The 23,253-nt window shown below is 44.1% G+C and overlaps 1 protein-coding gene and 1 pseudogene across 4 annotated transcripts in view; one reads left to right on the top strand and one right to left on the bottom strand.

Moving 5' to 3' along the window:
- The window catches only part of GSAP (gamma-secretase activating protein), a 233,463-nt gene that overhangs the window by 182,695 nt on the left and 27,515 nt on the right, over positions 1–23,253 (bottom strand). The gene's annotated exons all lie outside the window — the stretch shown is intronic.
- Positions 4,399–4,516, top strand: LOC134937167 (5S ribosomal RNA; annotated as a pseudogene).

The following is a 23,253-nucleotide window of genomic DNA, read 5'->3' as shown; positions in this document are numbered from 1 at the left end:
AGCGTCGTTGCCACGTGTAGCAGATATAACAGTGTGCACAATATCGGGCAACCAGATACAAGGTGTAGCAGCAATATACCTAGCACCCGTGAAATGTGACTATGACAGCACAGACCGGGAGTTCAAGAGATATAAACGTATATGGTGACTATAAATCACAAGTAAAAATACACAGCAGGTATATCTTGTGATACAATCCTATATTAAACAAAAAGACACCTGATACACTTAGCCCCCTCAGGTATTGCAATATAGGAGCAGCACGCTGAGTGAAATACCCTTAATGAGGCAACCACGCAGCAGCTATATGCACACACACAAAATAGTCACAAGCGTACCATGCAGAAAGTATGCACCATAAAACTGCACTGGACTAGCAATACAAAGTAATACTCAGTATGGCTATATGTGTTAACAATAGATATAACAAACACAGTAAAGACTGGATGTATATCACAGGGTGTTTGTACCACACAACCCTGAATGTATGCACTCTTTCTTAACTAACACTGTCCCAGCGACAGGTAGAATACGTAAGTGTCCTGTAGGAAACACAGCACTGGCAGTTAGGCGGTTCTACAGAGGAGGATTTGCCCCAGCAGTCCCAGGAACAGCACAGCTCTATCAGTGATGGCTGCTGGCCAGGAGTGAGGGAGAGATATGCAGCTCCAAAACGGGAACATTCATTCATAGAAATGGCACCCTGGGGCTGGGGGGGAGGGGCAACAGATCCGACCTGCTCCCCTGCTGGCATTCCCACCGGGTGCTGCGGGCAGTGTAAAATGGAAGATGTATAATAAAATACCCCCTCACCTGTGCCCTTGAGATGTCCCTGGTGGCTAATGGAGCGGCTGCCCAGTAATCAATGTCCGCGCCAGCGTATGCGCGGCCCACCTCCTACGGCCATGCTGGACCACGGTAAAGAGCCGGCACAGAAGCCCCTTACCTCCCCCTTATCTGCGGCCCCATGATCCGGGAGGACGGCAGCGTGTGTATGACTCACGTTGTGGAAGGAACCGGCGCCTCCGCTGCAGTGACCCGGCAACCAGGGCGCGGGAGTATACAGCGCCGCTGGGGGTGAGGGAGCCGCACACAGACAAGTCAGAAAGGCTTTGCCTGCAGCAGCCCTTGAAGTCTTGTAGAAAAAAAAAACTTTTTCTCTGTCATTTAAGCTATCAATAGACTGCCTCAGGCAGCCCTCCTGTTAAGTGCCTGCTTACTGCATGGCACCAACTTACAAACTGAGCTCCTGTGCATGAGGGTGGGGTTATAGAGGAGGCGGCGCTGTGCATCTTGGGAACAGTCAAAAGCTTTGAGCCTGTTGGTGCCTCGGATTAAGATCCTACTCTACACCCCGATGTGAATCCTTGTGGAGCCCAGTGTACCCCGCAGCAGAAATTGTGAGAATATTAGTGAAGGAACTTATCATTTCTATCCTGTAAAAAAATTATAGATATGAATTGAATTATACGTTAAGTCTCCCAATAAATAAATAAGTATAGTGAAAAAAAGGGTGCCATATAAAATATGTTACTGTGTATATTACTAATTTTAAATAAAGGAGGAGATAAAGGGGTGTGTCCTGTGAAAATCCATTGTGTGTTTATATATAGTCTGACTAATGTGAATATCCAAAGTCAATCTTAGTGAATACCATGAAATATATATGTATATTTATACAAACAAACCAGTAACGAAAAGAAAGAAAAGGAAAAAAAAGGAGGGTAGTGACTGGGTATGGTTCTTATATATCCGCATGGATTATACGTAGTGCTTAGTGTTAACAATTGATCATTATATGTGGTTGGAGGCCATAGATCATTAGTCCATGTCTGATATAGTCTCTGACTTCCTAAAGGGTGTAGGACAAATATGCATGTATATTCATTGTAGACATCCCACAACACATATACATACACATACGTCCACACACACGTGTGTGTGTGTGTGTAATATATATATATATATATATATATATATATATATATATATATATATATATATATATATATATATATATATAAGCCTAGATAAACATCTTGAGTATTGGAAATGCTCTATTAGAAACGCTCTAAAAGAAAGGGGTAATACCCTAATAGGATGTCTACGGAACATAAATACTACACTAAGTGTAAATATATCGGAGATGCTCTTAAAACAGAATTCCAGCACTCGTTTTTTATAGAAAATTGTACCACAGGACATTATTTCTCTCCCCCTTAATATACTCATGTTTATATAGGGAATTGTATAGCACTCTGCCTATTAGATTTTTAACAGGAAGTGATGTCATAATTACCTGCGAACACATGACACCAGCTATAAATATCATCCTTGTTCATTTGCACCCTACCCCTTGATGAAGTCAGATGGACGAAACGCGTTGGGTGTACCTCTAAACTGACCCTCCATTTCAAAAAGATAAGCATTGTTTTTATCTTTTTAGAATTTTGATGCATTTTTTCTCTTTTAACTAAAAATTTTTTTTTTTTTAATTCTTGTATGCTTTATATCCGTTTTATGTTTTTTAAAATACCCTTGTTGTATTCTTTAATATCTCCTTATACTTGTAAACCTTTTTTTATCCCACCTATCTTTTTTATAAATTAAATTGAATTTTTTATAAATTAAATTGAATTTTATAATTTTATCCGAATGTATCCAGCCACTTCTTCATACCATATTTAAAAACCATTAGACACCGTTGGTCGCTGGCACTCCATCCCCCTATTTTTTATATATATATATATATATATATATATAAGCCTAGATAAACATCTTGAGTATTGGAAATGCTCTATTAGAAACGCTCTAAAAGAAAGGGGTAATACCCTAATAGGATGTCTACGGAACATAAATACTACACTAAGTGTAAATATATCGGAGATGCTCTGAGAGAGGGGAATAAATACCACTATATAGTGTCTACAAAGTATGAATCCCAGTAATGGGTTGGGGTTTTGGAATCTGCACTGGACCAGATTGTAAATAGGTGACAACAATTTTTATGCCATACAAGGCAAGAATAATGACCAACATGAAGCTACCGCTTCGCCTGCCTGGCTTTTAGGGTAGAACAAAGTTGGCGGTGCTCCCGGACATTAGTTCAGAACGAACTGAGAAGATCAGGTGAACAAGCTCCTCCCAGCAAAACGAGCGTCACTTCCGGTCCGGTGCCCGACTTCCGGGACCTCCGTAACGGTGCACCGGCGAGCGCACTCCTCTCCAGCACACCGCAGGTACCTCACATCGTTCCCTGCAGCCTATCAGCTCTCCCTACAGGCACCATACCCCCTTGTGCCTTTCCACTCTGTGCATGCGGCACAGACAGGATTGGTTTCTATAACAACAAGCTCTGACTAACAGCACTCGCTGGTTGTCTCTTTGGATACACTTAATACATACAAGGCATTCAACCAGCACAGGAAGACTATTTACCAGGTGGCAATTTATGCACTAATTTAATATCCTTCTAATTACCAGCACAGTCAGACATTTAAGACCCCTGCTAAAGGAGAGCTTGATTTAATCATTTATAGAGGTTCTTTACACACAGTCTGTCTTGTTTAATTGTGACAAATATTGATTTATATGTGTATCGCTTTCGCAATAGACAGACTTAGCTTATGCTGCTAACGTGCTGGATCCTATGTGAAACATTAGTTTTTCTTACGAGATAATATATGGTATTTCTGCAATGTATTCAGTAATTTACCCATTTATTTAATTTAGAATCCGATAATTCAGACTGACATATTCTTCACTTTCACTTACCTAAATAATAATACTACCAGGCAATCTGCTTGGACTGTGCAAACATCGGTACATTTAATGGATTTTCATGTGTTGATACATTTAATGTCTTCTCACATAGGTTGATGTAAAGAAGTCATTTTGTGCTCTAACCTTGTTTGCACTTTCAATTATATGATATACCTCAGCGAATAGGATATACCTTTTCTGTATTGGTATACTTTAATTCCCCAGAGGGGAAATTTTCATGTGCTCACTGATATTACCACAATCCAGTTGTGAGAAATCTTGAATGTGTACAATGTATTTGGTCCTTTTTGAGGCCCTTTCTCTCATTTATCAATATTGTGGCTGTGCTTGAAAGCTACATTTTGGGCAAGTAACTGGTCATCTGCCAACGTTATCCATTAAACAAACCGCCCCAGTATCAATACTACGAAACGGGTCACCTCATGTCAATTTTTGGTACCTTGTTTATGTGAAAATTCCCTTTCTTTGGTTTCATTTTTACAATTAAAGCAATGGGACACACTGTCCGGACACATTGAAGGAACTGGGAATACCTTCCCCCCACACCTTTTCAGACCTGCTTAAACATACTCAAGCATTTGGTATTTCCATACGCTGATAGGTATCTACTTGACTATCTACAGTCATACCATGCTGGACATGCCCGATCTCGTCTGATCTTGGAAGCCAAGCAGCATTGGGCCTTGTCAGTACCAGAAAGGGTACCCTCTGGGAATACTGGGTACTGTAGTATCAAGGAACACACCTTCCGTGTATGTACCCTTCACCAATCAGTAATTTCCACCGCAAATACTCATTGCAGTATATTTACCTATGTTTACCATTCCAGAAGGAGTCCGGAGTCGTTAAAGCCGGTTTTCTTGTGTCTCTCTCTTATGAATATACTTATGTGTAACAATTCATAAACTGATAGAGAAAACAAGATTCTCCAAATTTTCGCTCTGATTAATGTCAAATATCAATACTCGCTTTAATCCCAGTGGGTGTGCGGACAAACCATCTGCCACCTACTTCACACTAAGTGAGGCACATATCGTCATATTGTTATTTAATACTTTTTTAATCACTTCTGCTGATTTACACAGCATTATTCGTGTACTTTGTTTTTTTCGTCTGATATTTAATAAAAGTTACGTTTTATCTTTACATTCATATTGTACAAATATTCCAATTTCATCAATAAGTTAATTTATATAAAGTGTGCCCCAGAGAGACACTAAAACAGTCTTCCTTTTGCTTCTCTGCAAAAAAAAAACCTTCAAAGTATGAATCCCGCACGGAGGGTAAATGTAATGGAATATATATATATATCTCTCCCCCCATAGGTTATAGGTTACTTACTCATATGTAACATACAAATCCACATATACCAGAGGTGTTATGGGGTATTGGATCTGGCGTATAAGCGCTAGTCCCCATATGTGTTGATCCTATTCAGTTCTTAACATATTTCAAGTATCCCTTCTTGATGTATGTATCACCTATGTTTAATAAATTCAGTAAGTTTATACACATAACTGAATATATACAATGGTTAATCTGGCTCTCTTTAATTTCTCTCCTAACCCGTAATGAGGGAGAGAGGTAAAATTATATTGGAAGGTAAGTACATATAGATTGATACTCTTATAGTATCACACTTGAAAGACATATTGACAGATGAGGAATCAAAATATATTAAAACAGACAAGGTTTAACCATGTATTTAAAAAGAGGGGTATCATGTTGGAAGGAAATCAAAGTATATTGAACAGACAAGGTTTAACCTTGTATTTAAAAAGAGGGATATTATGTTGGAAGGAAAACACTGAAATTAATGTTCTCATTAAGCCCATTGGGTGCCATTGTGTTGAGCCTGAATATCCATTTGCTGTCTAGCTTTTGTAGTTCTCTTGAGGAATCTCCACCCCTAATGCCCATTTTCAATTTTTCAAGACAGAAAAACATGAGTTCCTGAGGAAAGTTGGAGTGTTTGTGAAGATGTAATTTGTCAAAACCTAGCCAGATCAGCCTCTACGTTTTTAATATTCCCCATGTGTTCCATAATACGTATTTTGACTATCCTTGTGGTCATACCCACATATGACATCTTGCATGGGCATTGGATGCAGTACACAGCATTCATTGTATGGCAGTAGTAAATTCCCCTATTTGCACTTTCTTCCCATGCCTGTCTTCAATTGTGGTACTTTTATTAACATGTTTGCATACTCTGCAAGAACCACACGGGTATGTACCCTTAATTCTATTCTTTCTTCGGTGTGTTCAGCAGAAATGGCTGTTCACCAATTTGTCTCTGAGATTTGGTGACCTTTTCCAACTCATCACTACTGTTGGTCCGAGGTTAGCTGCCAAATCCTGATCGTTCAGCAATATTGGCCAATGTTTATTGGTCACTTCTTTGATTTCACGCCATTCTTGGCAGAAATTGCCTACAAACCTCAATTTGGGTTTCTTTAAATCACTTAATGTCACAACTGAGGGCCTGAGCTGACGGGAGGCAGCCTCAGTTGTAGGGGCTGAGATGTACCGGAACCTGGGAGGTTGTATCAGACCCCTGGACATGTAAGTAACATGAATAATAACTGCCCGAAGGCGTGACCACGACAACTTGGATAAAAGTCAATGATGTTTATTATGACAACTCCGCAACACAGCAGCAGTAAAAGAAAACGTAAAAGTCAGCAAAGAATAAATACAGTTCCTGGGTACTACAGGATGGCAGGAGCCACAGGGCACTGGTAGTGTGAGATAGTTCTTATGATCTTCTAGATGGAAAGTCCTTACCAGGCCCGACTGTAGCAATGGAGATAACCCAGGATTGTGCCAGCTGGTGTTCCAGGAAAAGCTGGGTTGCTGAAGATAAAACAGCTGCTGTGGATACTGGCTGGAACCAGACTGTTGTTAGCACGGAGTGGATACTGGCTGGAACCAGTTAAATAATAAATGAACTTGGGAGCGATGAAATATGAACTGAAATGTAGAACTTGAGAGCGGAGAAATAATAATACCGGTGGAGAGTGGTAAAGTGTAGAAAGGACACCGGCCCTTTAAGGGAAGCTGTACTCTGCTGGAAGCTGAGCTGGAAGCAGGTAATGTTGTAGCTGGAAACAGATGAATCCACAATGGATTGGAGAGTCAGGCTACACCGCAGGTGGAATGCTGGTGCGGGTCTCTATGGTGGAAGTCTTGAGACAGGAGCTGGAACCTGGAAGACAATCACAGGAGAGAGACAAACAGGAACTAGGTTTGACAACCAAAGCACTGACGCCTTCCTTGCTCAGGCACAGTGTATTTATACCTGCAGCAAGGAAGGGATTGGCTAGGCAATTATGCAGATTAACAATACTGACAACAGATTGGAGGAAATGATCAGCTGACAGAATCCAAGATGGCTGCGCCCATGCAGACACTTGGAGGGAAGTTTGGTTTGTAATCCATGTGGTAATGAAAACAGTAATGGCGGCGCCGGCCACTGGAGACAGGAGACGCCAGGCTGACAAGTGCACATCCAACCACGCGGACACAGCGGAGGCCGTGGCTGACGTAATCGCCACTCTGACACTCTGCATGCAGAAGCTCAGGGACGGCGGCGGAGGCCGCGGGAGACGCCATGCCAGATGTAATAAGGCGTTACTGTGACAGCGTCTCAGAGAGACAGGAGAGGATGCAGGAATGTGAACATTAGGATAACAGATGGGATCCGGTCCTGGAGCGCTGAGCCAGCCTTAGGAGGCATCTGATGGGTAAGAAATGGCGTCCAGATACCCGGATCGTGACACTTAACTGTACAGATCTTTTACTTTCCTGAAAGATTAGGGATTGTCTGTGTGGAGTAGCGCCCTACTTGCCTTCTTAATACATCTTCCACTGTCCCTCTCTCTTTCAGTCTACCTGCCAGCTCTTTACTCTTTATTTTGTATATCCCATCCTCAGTACAATTTCTCCTGAGCCTTAGAAATTCGCCTCTTAGTATATTCTGAATTATGGCTGGAAGGTGCGCGCTTGTGCGTAAAAGTAGGCTATTAGTGGCAGTTTTCTTCTAATAAAGCTCTGTCGCTAGTACTCCATTTGCGTCTCTGTAGATTTTTAAGTCCAGAAAGGGACTCTCATCTTTACTGATTTCATGTGTCAGTCTCAGGTTGAGGCAGTTGTTATTCAATTTTCCAATAAATTCTTTCAGATGTTTCTCCTCTCCTTCCCAGATGACGAATAGGTCCTCTATATAACGTATCCATGTTATAATATTTCTGGTGAACGGTTCATTATCCTCACAAAAAAAACCACCTCCCTTTCCTACCATCCTAAATAGAGGTTGGCGTACGCCGGTGCGCAGGCTGCGCCCATGGCTGTTCCTCATATCTGAGTAAAGAACATATCAGCGAACGTAAAAACGTTCTTGTGAAGAACAAAATGCAATAATTTCAACAAGAATGTATTGAACTCACTGGGACCCTCCATTCTCAGGAAATATTCAGCCGCATAAATGCCTTTTCAGTGGTCAATATTACTGTATAAAGATTCCACATCTAGACCAACTAAGAGGTAATTATCTTCCAACTTCACATCGTATAACTTCATGATGACATCCCCTGTGTCTCCTACATAAGATAGTAGGCTTGTAACATGCTTACGTAGGTGCATATCTAAAAAGGTGCTAGCCCTTTCTGATATTCCACCAATTCCTGAGACTATCGGTCTACTCAGAGGATTTTTAAAAAATTTGTGCACCTTTGGCAGAAGGTAAAAAGTCCTGGGATGTTCCGCTTGCAGATAGTCACGCTCATGTTGGGTTATCACATCTTCTGAGAATGCTTGTTCAATGATATGATTCAGGGCTAGCCTGCAATTATCAGTGGGATTAAAGAGTGATTTAGTGTAGCATTTGGGATCATTGAGCTGCCTCATGGCCTCCTTAACATACATCTCTTTGGCCAGATGACAATGTTGTCCCCCTTATCTGAGGGCTTGATGATCACATCCTCCCATCTGTTGATCTCATTAAGAGCCTTCCTTTCTTCTCATGTGAGATTGTCCCTGTATCTGGATTTTCTCCTCTGGACCTCATCTAGGTCCTTACTGACCATATTCATAAATATTCCCACCTCAGGGCATATCTGGTCCTGGGGGAAGAATGTTGACCTCTTTTTACAGACAATCCTTCCTGTTTCTTGAGAGGTGGTGTTATCTATATCCGAGGATAGTTCTTCCAAAATTTAAATCATCTCCTGATCCTGTTCAGAGTTCTTCCATAGCTGTCATGATTCATTGGCTGTGTCCAGCCAGTGTTATGGGAGGGTTATTGGATAGAAATAGTTCCTCCACTTGATTCAAATCCCTCTGTGCATGGAATTTCGTCAAAAGCAGTCTGCAACAAAATAATTTCATATCCTTTTCCCATTGAAAGTGGTTAAAGCTTTTTTGTGGGGCAAAGGAGAGGCCTTTCTTTAAAACAGCCTCCTGTTAATGTGTTAGGATGTGCTTGGGGAGGTTAATAATTTTTAAGGTCGAATCATCCTCTAATACTTTTTGTTGCTCACCTTCCTTTTGGGGTATCTGTTCATTACTGGACTTTCCCATCTCTGAGATTCATACTATCCTCTTTGTCCCCCTCCTTGTCTTCCTTTTGCGGGGCGGCCTCTTGCCTCCCGCCTTTTACCTAAAAAAGGATCCTATTCTACATTGTATTGTCTCCTTGAATCAGAGCTATTGACTTCCTGCATATCATCTCCTCCTGAGGACTCTATCTCTGATGATGTGTATCCCTCCTGGTATCTAGATCTTGTATTCACATCACTGGTCACTTTATTCTATTTGAAAATTCTATTGTTCAGGAAATCACGTTTATCTCGTACGAACTTGTTTCTCTTCCTTTCAATGATCGTGTCCTCATAAGCTTCCAGTGCTTTCTCCTGTCTTTCAAATGATCTCTGGAAATGGGTGTCTTTCTCCCAGAGTTCCAATGTTTTGCTCAATTTTTTTTAATCTCTTTATCACATTCTTCCAGGACAAGATTCTCATGCTTTGCTAAGATGTTCATTCATTCCTGAGAGCACTTCAGCAGAAAGTTCTCCCATTCCTTGTTCAGGTTGTCTGTGATCAGATTGAACGCCAGGAATACCCTTGGTCTTAAACCTTTTGGGGAGATCTTATTTTTTATATAATTCTCCATACTGGTTAAGTCCCATTTGGTGCGTATCTGTCTTTGTAGTAGCTGTTTTAATTTTAGTAAATCCTTGTCCCATTTTGGATCAATTTCTTGCTCCCTCGTCAAGTCTGGAAAGATATTGCTCAAATCCTCCATTTTACGTCTGCCACTAAGCGGACTTTTCAGTGAAAAGCTTGCCATTCCTGGCTGACAGCGTTTTAAACCCAGGTTACAAACTTCCTATGTCTATAAGGTACAAGCGATGTACATAGGTTACTATTGCCATGCGGAGTCAAGAAACTGAGACAAGGCTCAGCATATAAAATAGGTAATTACGGGGGATTGGGTGACCACGCACAGGTTATTTTATAAATGGTAATGAAAACCAACCAATAAAAAATAATATTCCTTATGTGTTAATACAAGAAACAATATGAATGTGGCTGGAGGTGCACCATTAAGCAAAGTACAATATTTAGGTTAGAGGGTTTGGAAAAAAAACACTTGTGGGCCTTTACCAAAAGAAGGCTTAATGTGTGGCGCACTCTTTTAGTTTAGTTTTATGAGTTTAATTAAAACTTAACATTTATTATTACATAGTTAAAATAAGTTAATTAATATGCTAGACATAGAACAATTAATTGTCAGCCTGGGGGGGGGGGGGGGTGGGGGGAAGCAGTTTCATTTTTTTTTCATACACAAATTATAACTAGAAAAAGGGGGTGTACTACCCTATATCATAAATACCACAATTAAAGGATATTAATTCCTAGTATGTGTGAGGGTATATGGGTAGGATAATATAAAATGTAATATGATGTGGAATGTTATATATAAATTAGCTAAGCGAAAATATAAACAGTTGTTTACAGGTTATTTATCAAATGTATGAGACCTTTTATATAATAAAACTATGATCTCAGAAAAAAAAAACTGTTTATAGCAGTTCCCTGCAGAGCGTCTTTCACAGTATGCACATGTTACGGTATTTGTGATAACCACTGTGTTAAATACAAAGTGTGTCTTTACAATTGTATAATCATACACACAGCACCACCTTTAATGCTTGACCTCATGCAACAAAGCCCATTTCTCATAGGTACCATATACCAGGAAGAGTTAAGTCACAATCATACCCATTTCTAATTTCTTGCTAAGAAATAACCACTTCCTAATGTTCACACAAGTTCAAGACAGCACAAGAATGCTTGAAATAAATATAGGTTTCAGTCAAACCAACTTGATACATATGTTTCAGTCAGTCCAACTTGATATTGTATCATTCGGTGGTTTCCACAAGTATCATATACAGCAACTATGTTGCCAACCACAAACAATTAAATTAGATAACCACTGTTCAAATTCCTCATTAACTTGAAAACATAGATCTTGATGTATCACTCCTCATACAATACAAAAAATATAAATGCAACCCCTTATTAAGTAATGCAAAAGAGGGGGAGGGGGGAGGGTTGTTATTGTTATTGGTAATTTAGGACCTCCTATTACAGAATCCCTTACAAAGAACTTCCAGAACCATTATCAATATAAAATCACTTTGTGCCCCAAAACCACTACTCATTAAAATAGAGTAAAGTAAAAGGCACTGAACTGACAAGCTCAGGTTCAGGAGTTCAGTCCCAGGAAGGGGGAATAAAATAATTTTGGATGTTTATACGATTTGCTGGAAACTGGACCTTCCTTAAATTGATGGATGATTATTATTATTATTATTAACAGTTACTTATATAGGGCAGCATATCTCGCGTCTGAAGATATTATGTGCTGCACTTAATATTTATCGAATCGCAGTGCGATCGCATGTGTTTTTAAAAACACATGCTATATAATCACACTGCGATGTGCGATGGGCACCCGCCGGGAGCGGTGACGTGCCCATCACGTGATTACCATGCGATCTATCGCATGGTAATCACTTTGGCAGTTAATGTGCGATTGCGCGGGGCATCGCACAAGTGTATGGGCACCATAACACAGCAGATCAAGTGTATCAAAGCAGGTTCATTTAAAGCAATGGTACTGACAGTTCTGTTCACTAGAGCTTACCCGGGTGAATCACCCATGCTGTTAGCTGACAGACACCTGTCAGCAAGGCAATATTCTGCTGTGTATGGAACTGGCAGCATCGCCTGCTCAGAGGTAATAACAATAATTTTATTTATACAGCGCTCTTTCTCCAACAGGATTCAAGGCACTTCCATGTGCCTACATGCTGGAGCTGCTAACCGCTGTAAAAAAAAATTATATATATTATTATTATTATCTTATTTATTTTTTCCATGTGAGTTGATTATACCCATGTAGCATTCTGTTTTGCAATTAAGTGAATAAACTGCTTTTATGCTATCCATTGCAAAAATAGGATTTTAATACCTACCGGTAAATCCTTTTCTCTTAGTCCGTAGAGGATGCTGGGGATGCTTCAAGAACCATGGGGTATAGACGGGATCCGCAGGAGACATGGGCACACTTTAAGACTTTGAATGGGTGTGAACTGGCTCCTCCCTCTATGCCCCTCCTCCAGACTTCAGTTATAGGAACTGTGCCCAGGGAGACGGACACTTAGAGGAAAAGGATTTATTTAATTATTTTAAACTAAGGTGAGATACATACCAGCTCACACCACTAACACGCCGTACAACATGGCATTCAACAACAACGGATGCAACGGCATGACCAACAGTCACAGATTGACTGAACTCAACGCAACATGAGCGTAACTATAACCAAACTGCAGATACAGCCCGCACTGGGACGGGCGCCCAGCATCCTCTACGGACTAAGGCCCTCATTCCGAGTTGTTCGCTCGCTAGCAGATTTTACCAGCATTGCACACGCTAGGCCGCCGCCCTCTGGGAGTGTATCTTAGCATAGCAGAATTGCGAACGAAAGATTAGCAGAATTGCGAATAGAAAATTCTTAGCAGTTTCTGAGTAGCTCAAGACTTACTCCTACACTACGATCAGCTCAGCCCGTTTCGTTCCTGGTTTGACGTCACAAACGCCCTGCGTTCGTCCAGCCACTCCCCCGTTTCTCCAGACACTCCTGCATTTTATCCTGGCACGCCTGCGTTTTTCCGCACACTCCCAGAAAACGGTCAGTTTCCGCCCAGAAACACCCACTTCCTGTCAATCACACTCTGATCACTTCAACGACGAAAATTCTTCGTTCGGACGTGAGTAAATCTACTAAGTTTTGTGCTAAAATACTTAGCGCATGCGCATTTTTGCCTTAATTGATCCATTGCGAAAATCGTCAACGAGCGAACAACTCGGAATGTCCCCCTAAGAGAAAAGGATTTACCGTTAGGTATTAAAATCCTATTTTCTCATACGTCCTAGAGGATGCTGGGGATGCTTCAAGAACCATGGGGTTTATACCAAAGCTCTAGAACGGGCGGAAGAGTGCGGATGACTCTGCAGCACCGATTGACCAAACAAGAGGTCCTCCTCAGCCAGGGTATCAAACTTGTAAAACTTTGCAAAGGTGTTTGAATCCGACCAAGTAGCAGCTCGGCAAAGTTGTAACGCCGAGACTCCCCGGGCAGCCGCCCAAGATGAGCCCACCTTTCTGGTAGAATGGGCTTTCACCGATTTCGGTAACGGCAATCCTGCCGTGGAATGAGCCTGCTGAATCGTATTACAAATCCAGCGCGAAATAGTCTGCTTAGAAGCAGGAGCCCCAATCTTGTTGGAAGCCCACAGGACAAAAAGAGCCTCTGTTTTCCAAATCTGCGCCGTTCTGGCGACATAGATCTTCAAAGCTCTGACCACATCGAGAGACTTTGACTCCGCCAAGGCGTCAGTAGCCACTGGCACCACAATTGGCTGGTTAACATAAAATGATGAAACCACTTTTGGCAGAAATTGCTGACGAGTTCTCAACTCCGCTCTATCAGCATGGAAAATCAAATAGGGGCTTTTGTGAGACAAAGCCGCCAACTCAGACACTCACCTTGCAGACGCCAAGGCCAAGTAAGGAATTTTAACTCAACCTTGCGCAAAGGTTCAAACCAATGTGATTGCAAGAATTGCAACACCACATTAAGGTCCCATGGTGCCACTGGGGGCACAAAGGGAGGTTGGATGTGCAGCACGCCTTTTACGAAGGTATTAACTTCTGGAAAAAAGGCCAATTCTTTTTGAAAAAGGATCGACAAGGCCGAAATCTGTACTTTAATAGAGCCTAACTTTAGGCCCGCATCCACACCTGCTTGTAGGAAATGGAGCAAACGCCCCAGGTGAAATTCTTCCATAGAAGCCTTCTTGGATTCACACATTTTCTCCAAATACGGTGGTAATGCTTTGCCGTTACTTCTTTTCTAGCCTGAAGAAGTGTAGGAATGACTTCACTGGGAATACCCTTTCGGGCTAGGATATGGCGTTCAACCGCCACGCCGTCAAACGCAGCCGCGGTAAGTCCTGATACACGCACGGCCCCTGTTGTAACAGGTCCTCCCGAAGAGGAAGAGGCCACGGATCTTCTATGAGCAACTCCTGAAGATCTGGAATCCAGGCCCGTCTTGGCCAATCCGGAACAATGAGTATCGCCTGAACCCTTGTTCTTCTTATAATTTTTATCACCTTTGGAATGAGGGGAAGTAGAGGGAACACATAGACCGACTGAAACACCCACGGTGTCACTAGGGCGTCCACCGCTATCGCTTGAGGGTCCCTTGACCTGGAACAATATCTCTGAAGTTTCTTGTTGAGGCGGGACTCCATCATGTCCACTTGAGGAACTCCCCAACAACTTGTCACTTCTTCAAAGACCTCTTGATGAAGACCCCACACTCCTGGATGGAGATCGTGCTTGCTGAGGAAGTCTGCTTCCCAGCTGTCCACTCCTGGACTGAAGACCGCTGACAGAGCACTGGCATGTCTTTCCGCCCAGCGAAGAATCTTCGTTGTTTCGGCCATCACCGTTCTGCTCTTTGTTCCGCCTTGGCGGTTTATGTACGCCACTGCTGTCACGTTGTCTGACTGAATCAAAACCGGCAGACCTCGAAGAAGATGTTCTGCTTGCAGTATGCCGTTGTAGATGGCTCTTAATTCCAGAATGTTTATGTGTACACTAGCTTCCTGGCTTGACCACTTTCCCTGAAAGTTTCTTCCCTGTATGACTGCTCCCCAGCTTCGGAGGCTTGCATCTGTGGTCACCAGAATCCAATCCTGAATCCCGAACCTGTGTCCCTCCAGAAGGCGAGAACTGTGCAGCCACCACAGAAGGGGAATTCTGGTCCTGGGAGATAGAATTATTATCCGGTGCATGTCCAGGTGAGACCCGGACCACTGGTCCAGCAGGTTCCACTGAAACACCCTGGCATGGAACCTGCCATACAGAATGGCCTCGTAGGCCGCCACCATCTTCCCCAGCAACCGAGTGCAGTGAAGAACTGACACCTTTGCCGGTTTCAGAATCTGTTTTACCATGTTCTGTATTTCCAGAGCTTTTTCCACTGGAAGAAAAACTCTCTGCAATTCTGTATCCAGAATCATACCCAGGAACGACAGCCGTGTCATCGGATCCAACTGTGATTTTGGCAAATTTAGGAGCCAACCGTGTTGTTGCAGAATCGTCAGTGAAAGGGCAACATTCTTCAACAATTGCTCCTTGGACCTCGCGTTTATGAGGAGATCGTCCAAGTACGGGATAATTGTGATTCCCTGCTTGTGCAGGAGAACCATCATTTCCGCCATTACTTTGGTGAAAATCCTCGGAGCCGTGGACAGACCAAACGGCAACGTCTGAAATTGGTAATGACAATCTTGCACAGCAAACCTCAGGTAAGCCTTATGTGGAGGATATATGGGGACATGTAAGTATGCATCTTTTATGTCGACCGACACCATAAAATCCCCCTCCTCCAGACTGGAGATCAACGCTCGTAGAGACTCCATCTTGAACTTGAATTTCTTTAGAAAGAAATTGAGAGATTTTAGGTTTACAATCGGTCTGACTGAGCCATCCGGCTTCGGGACCACGAACAGGCTCGAATAAAAACCTTCCCCCTGTTGAGACGGGGGTACCGTGACAATCACTTGATTTTGACACAACTTTAGTATCGCAGTTCTTACTATCTCCCTTCATGGAAGAGAAGCTGGCAAGGCCGATTTGAAAAATCGGTGAGGGGGCACGTCTTGAAACTCTAACTTGTACCCCTGGGTTACTATATCTACTATCCAGGGATCCAGGTCCGAGTGCACCCAGACCTGACTGAAGAGTTTGAGACGTGCCCCCACTGGTGCGGACTCTCGCAGAGGAGCCCCAGCGTCATGCGGTGGATTTGGTAGAAGCCGGAGAGGACTTCTGCTCCTGGGAACTTGCTACAGCCTCTGGCCTTTTTCCCCGACCTCTCCCCCTCGCAGCAAGGAAGGAGGACCCACGTCCTCTTTTGAATCTATTGGGCCGAAAGGACTGCATCTGATAGTGAGGCGATTTCTTCTGCTGTGCAGGGACATAAGGTAAAAATGAAGACTTACCCGCGGTAGCCGGGTAAGTGAGGCCGTCGCCAAACAAAACCCTACCGTTAAACGGTAGAGCCTCCATCGCCTTCTTAGAGTCAGCATCAGCATTCCATTGATGTAACCACAACGCTCTCCTTGATGAGACCGCCATGGCATTTGCCCTTGAACCCAAAATGCCAATATCCCTTACAGCTTCTTTTAAATATGCTGCAGCGTCTCTGATGTGATCCAGAGTCAAAAGTACACTATCCCTGTCTAGGGAATCTACCTCAGATGACAAGTTATCTGCCCACTTTTCAATAGCGCTACTCACCCATGCCGCAGCAACGGCAGGCCTGAGTAGCGACCCTGTAGTGACATAAATGGATTTTAAGGTATTTTCCTGCTTACGATCCGCAGGATCCTTTAGGGCTGCCGTGTCAGGGGACGGAAGCGCCACCTTTTTGGATAGACGCGATAAAGCTTTGTCTACCGTGGGGATTGACTCCCACCTTTCCCTGTCCCCAGAGGGGAACGGATATGCCACTGGAATTCTTTTGGGAACCTGAATCTTTTTGTCAGGATTTTCCCACGCCTTTTCAAACAGCGCGTTCAGTTCATGAGAGGGAGGAAACGTTACCTCAGGTTTCTTTCCTTTATACATACAGACCCTAGTATCAGGGACAGCACGGTCCTCAGTGATATGTAGTACGTCTTTTATCGCCACAATCATGTACTGAATACTCTTAGTCAGTTTTGGATGTAATCTGGCATCACTATAGTCGACACTGGAATCAAAGTCCGTGTCGGTATCTGTATCTACTATCTGGGCAAATGCACGTTTCTGTGACCCCGAAGGGGTCTGGGTCTGTGACAAAGCATCTTCCATGGATTTCCTCCATGTTTGGTTCTTAAACTCAGATTTATCAAATCTCTTAGTCAACTTAGTCACGTTTGCATTTAAAACACTCAACATATTCACCCACTCATCCGTCGGCGGTGCCGACACGGTCACTCTCACAGCATTTTCTGTCCCCACTCCAGCCTCCTCCTGGGAAGAGCATTCAGCCTCAGACATGTCGACACACACGTACCGACACCCACAACCACACTGGGGCTATAGGAGACAGACCCACAATAAAGCCTGCAAGAGGGACACAGAGAGAGTTCTGCCAGCTCACACCCAGCGCCTATCCCAGTACTGAGGCCAGCAAAGTGACTGCCCAGACATGTTAGCGCTTTTTATATAAATCAATCAGCACCAAATTACTTGTGCGTCCCCCCCCCCCCCCCCCCCGTTTTTGACCCTGTTACTTGTACAGCAGTGTGGAGGACAGGGTCAGAGTCTCTGCAGCTTCTGAGGAGAGAAAATGGCGCTGGTCAGAGCTGTGCGGCTAAGCCCCGCCCACTATATGGCGCGCTTCAATCCTGCTCAAATTTATGTTTATACTGGTGGGGGACCCTTAACTAGTGCCCGGAGCACTGTTACCACTCATGCCAGTCTGATTTGAGGTCTCATGCTGCCCAGGGCGCCCCCCCTGCACCCTGCAGTGCTGTGATATGTGTGGGAGCATGGCACGCAGCGCGCCCGCTGCGCGGTACCTCTTCTTCCATCACTGAAGTCTTCTGTTCTTCTCATACTCACCCGGCTTCTATCTTCCGGCTTTGTGAGGGGGAGACGGCGCGGCTCTGGGAACAAGCAGCTAGGCGTACCGTAGTGATCGAATCCTCTGGAGCTAATGGTGTCCAGTAGCCTAAGAAGCAGAGCCCTTGAACTCTTAAGAAGTAGGTCTGCTTCTCTCCCCTCACTCCCACGATGCAGGAGCCTGTAGCCAGCAGGTCTCCCTGAAAATAACAAACCTAAATAAAGTATTTTTCTGAGAAACTCTGGAGAGCTCCTCAGTGTGCATCCAGTCTCACTGGGCACAGAATCTAACTGGAGTCTGGAGGAGTGGCATAGTGGGAGGAGCCAGTTCACACCCATTCAAAGTCTTATAGTGTGCCCATGTCTCCTGCGGATCCCGTCTATACCCCATGGTTCTTGTAGCATCCCCAGCATCCTCTAGGACGTATGAGAAATTCAGATTATGACACAGATGTGTTTGCAGTAAATGAAATGTATGATAATGGAGGCTTGGAAGAACGCTCAGAAAAATGTTTTATTGGTTTATCATCATTTGCGTGGATGACAGTTCTTGACTTGATGCCAAACTCAATTTTAGCTCAATATTTAGAAATGTTTTGGACAGGGGGATTGATGTATCCAGCAGTGAAAAAGGTGGAAGAGTTGTCCATAGCAAATAATCATTTTATTGTACAGAAGACAGATGTCCTTTGAAGACCTGGTGTTTGGCCCGGGACGTGAGAGATCTACCCAGTGATCTATAGGCACCTGTTTATTCCATAATCTGATAGGAGGCCACCCTCAGAAAATTTCCGGATTGTATATCTGGATTGTGTTTATACATTTAGTACTTGCGTGGATTTAACTTTTTATGAAATTACATTTTGACTTATTATATCGATCGATTATAAAAATTACTTTTTTATGCTATAGACCTTGTTGAGGTTCTTTCTGAATCACGTAAAGCAGCAGTGGCCAACCAGTGGCTATTGAGCCACATGCGGCTCTTTCTTCATTCAAATGTGGCTCCCAACACTTAAAGTCACGTGACCACAAGAGATCTGTAAACCGCTGCACTCCATCCAGACATACAGCAGCACTACGTAGATTGAGAACTGAGGGAGCCAAATACACACGGGAGAGATGGCTGGAGTGACATAGGCGGGCGCTGGCTGGAGTGACACATGGGGGTACTGAAGTGCATTATGTGAATCTGGCTTTTCAATATATTTTATGCGGATCTGGCTTTTTCAATTATTTGATGTAGAAGTGGCTTTTTCATTGTATTTTATGTTGGATTTGGCGTTTTCAATGTATTTTATACCAGGGGCGTGGCCTAGCAGGCACAAGGTCACACCCCATTTTTGCAAGTGCGCCTTCGGCTCAAAGTCGACTCTTTGATGTACCTAACAAGATTTCTTGGCTCTTTGTCTCTGACTGGTTAGCCATCCCTGCTCTAAAGCATATGACCACAACAGATACAGAAACCGCTGCACTTCAGCCAGATACGCAGCAGCACTACAAACTGAAAACTGAAGGAGCCAGATACTAGAGGTGAGACACCCACTGGAAAACAGAGGACATATAAGTGGCTGCTGCAATGGCACGAGTTGGTGGGGGGGCTGTAGTGATACACGAGGGTGGGCTAGAGTGACACAAGGTGGAGCTGGCTGGAGTGACACAGAAGGGTCATGGCAGGAGTGTAACATGGGGGAGCTGACTGGAGTGACGCAGGAGGGTACTGTAAGTAGTGACACGTGGAAGAACTGGCTGTAGTGACATAGGAGGGTGGTATCAGGAGTGACACATAGGAGAGCTGGCTGAGGTGACACAGCAGGGTGCTAGCAGTAGTAACGCATGGGGGAGCTGGCTGGAGTGACATAGGAGGGTGCTAGCAGGAGTGACGCATGGGGGAGCTGGCTGGAGTGACATAGGAAGGTGCTAGCAGGAGTGACACATGGGGCAGCTGGCTGGAGTGACAGCAGGGTGTTGGCTGGAGTGACACATAGGGGAGCTGAAGTTTATTATGTGAATCTGGCTTTTTCAATGGATCTGGTGTTAAAAATGTATTTTATGTCGTTCTGGCTTTTTCAATGTATTTTATACCAGAAACGTGGTCTAGCAGGCACAAGGCCACATTCCAATTTTGCATGTGTGCCTTCGGCTCGATGTCGGCTCTTTCACGTACCCAACAAGGTTTTTTGGCTCTTTGTCACTGACTGGTTGGCCACCCCTGACGTAAAGTGTTACATGTGTTAGTCATAAACCCTCTGCACTAGATATTGTTTTCTTTTGCATGATTTAAATAATTTGAGGAGTGTGAGAGGTAACAGAATCAACCTCGTGTCTTCCATATGCATGAAAAAAACACCTGACACCTCGCATTCAACAAATCAAGAAATTGTAAGATAAGTGCATGTATCAATGTTTATTAATGTTTATGAAAGAACACTGATTACTAACATAAAATAGATATTGAGGTGTTACAGCGCGGTAGCGGAAGAGACTCCATACAATTTTCTCTTGGTATATTCTTTTTGGGTGAGGATAACACCCTTGGGGTTTTTCTTCCACAACATGCAGCTGGCAAGCGCAACTAGGTTATACTCCAACAATTTACATAAGAGTCATAGGGGTATAGGCAATTGCCGGCGAATCGCGGCAATTTTCGCCCGTTTTTTAATTCGACACAATTCGACCGTCGAATTCCGGCAGGTGGGTGCCGGAATTCAACATATTCAATAAAAAATGGATTAGACAGTCCCGCTGTCGAAAAACGCCCGATTTGACGGATTTTGATTAGATTTTAAAAAATGTTAAAAAAAACGGGGAAAAACCCGAAAAAAAATTGCGTGGGGTCCCCCCTCCTAAGCATAACCAGCCTCGGGCTCTTCGAGCCGGTCCTGGTTCTAAAAATCCGGGGAAAAAACTGACAGGGGATCCCCCGGATTTTTAAAACCAGCACCGGGCTCTGCGCCTGGTGCAAAAAATACGGGGGACAAAAAGAGTAGGGGTCCCCCGTATTTTTTACACCAGCATCGGGCTCCACTAGCTGGGTAGAAAATGCCACAGCCGGGGGTCACTTTTATACAGCGCCCTGAGGCCGTGGCATTAAATACGCAACTAGCCACCCCTGGCCGGGGTACCCTGGAGGAGTGGGGACCCCTTCAATCAAGGGGTCCCCCCCCTCCAGCCACCCAAGGGCTAGGGGTGAAGCCCGAGGCTGTCCCCCCCCCATCCAAGGGCTGCGGATGGGGGGCTGATAGCCTTTTGAAAAATGAAAGAATATTGTTTTTTCCAGTAGTAGTACAAGTCCCAGCAAGCCTCCCCCGTAAGCTGGTACTTGGAGAACCACTAGTACCAGCATGCGGGAGAAAAACAGGTCCGCTGGTACCTGTAGTTCTACTGGGAAAAAAATACCCAAATAAAAACAGGACACAGACACCGTGAAAGTAAAAGTTTATTTCATACATGCCGACACATACATACTTACCCATGTTGACCCGCCGACTGCCACGTCTCCAATGTCGCCGACGATCCGGGGTACCTGTGAATAAAATTATACTCACCTGATCCAGTGTCCTGGTCTTTTATTATAATCCACGTACTTGGCAAAAAAAAAAAAAACGAACACCCGTACCAGGCGGACTGAAAGGGGTCCCATGTTTACACATGGGACCCCTTTCCCCGAATGCAGAGACCCCCCGTGACTCCTGTCACAGAAAGGTCCCTTCAGCCAATCAGGAAGCGCCACTTCGTGGCACTCACCTGATTGGCTCTGCGCGTCTAAGCTCAGACGCGCATTGCACAGCCCCCTCTATTACTTTCAATGGTGGGAACTTTGCGGTCAGCGGTGAGGTCACCCGCGGTCAGCGGCTGACCGCGGGTAACCCCACCGCTGACCGCAAAGTTCCCACCATTGAAACTAATGGAGGGAGCTGTGCGATGCGCTGTCTGCCAGCTCAGACGCGCATACAGCCAATCAGGAGAGTGCCACGAAGTGGCGCTTCCTGATTGGCTGAAGGGACCTTTCTGTGACAGGAGTCACGGGGGGTCTCTGCATTCGGGGAAAGGGGTCCCATGTGTAAACATGGGACCCCTTTCAGTCCGCCTGGTCTGGGTGTTCGTTTTTTTTTTTTTGCCAAGTACGTGGATTATAATAAAAGACCAGGACACTGGATCAGGGGAGTATAATTTTATTCACAGGTACACCGTGGATTCTACTTGGACAAGTGGACAAAGGTCGGCGTGTGAACATAGGTAAGTATGTGTGTGTCGACATGTGTGAAATAAAGTTTTACTCTCACGGTGTGCGTGTCCTGTTTTTATTTGGGTATTTTTTTCCCAGTAGAACTACAGGTACCAGCGGGCCCGTTTTTCTCCCGCATGCTGGTACTTGTGGTTCTCCAAGTACCAGCTTGCGGGGGAGGCTTGCTGGGACTTGTAGTACTACTGGAAAAAACAATATTCTTTCATTTTTCAAAAGGCTATCAGCCCCCCATCCGCAGCCCTTGGATGGGGGGGGGGGGGGGGCTGCCTCGGGCTTCACCCCTGGCCCTTGGGTGGCTGGGGGGGGGGAACCCCTTGATTGAAGGGGTCCCCACTCCTCCAGGGTACCCCGGCCAGGGGTGACTAGTTGGATATTTAATGCCACGGCCGCAGGGCGCTGTATAAAAGTGACCCCCGGCTGTGGCATTATCTGTCCAGCTAGTGGAGCCCGGTGCTGGTGTAAAAAATACGGGGGACCCCTACGCTTTTTGTCCCCCGTATTTTTTGCACCAGCACCAGGCGCAGAGCCTGGTGCTGGTTTTAAAAATACGGGGGATCCCCTGTCAGTTTTTCCCCCGGATTTTTAGAACCAGGACCGGCTCGAAGAGCCCGAGGCTGGTTATGCTTAGGAGGGGGGACCCCACGCATTTTTTTTTCAGATTTTTACCATTCCATTTAAAAAAAAAAAAAAAAAATAGTATTTTTAAAAATATATAAATAATACTTGTGCCTCCAAAATAGACAAACCAAGTACCTAATCCCTTCTAATATAAATAGATATGCTATTACCAATAAAATAAAAAATGTTTTTAATTTTTTTTATTAGATTCCGCCAGCAAAGTGTGGCATATTGAAAATGACGAATTTACTGTCTAAAAGCACTGTTGTCGAATTTACAATCTTCAATTGAATATACTTTTGTCGAATTGCCGCATTTGTACCATTGCAGAAATGTCGTATTT

The sequence above is a fragment of the Pseudophryne corroboree genome, chromosome 6, assembly GCF_028390025.1.
Source record: "Pseudophryne corroboree isolate aPseCor3 chromosome 6, aPseCor3.hap2, whole genome shotgun sequence".
Classification (NCBI taxonomy): domain Eukaryota; kingdom Metazoa; phylum Chordata; class Amphibia; order Anura; family Myobatrachidae; genus Pseudophryne; species Pseudophryne corroboree.
The sequence above is the reverse complement of the archived record's forward strand: the minus strand, read 5'-3'. Positions and strand labels throughout refer to the sequence as shown.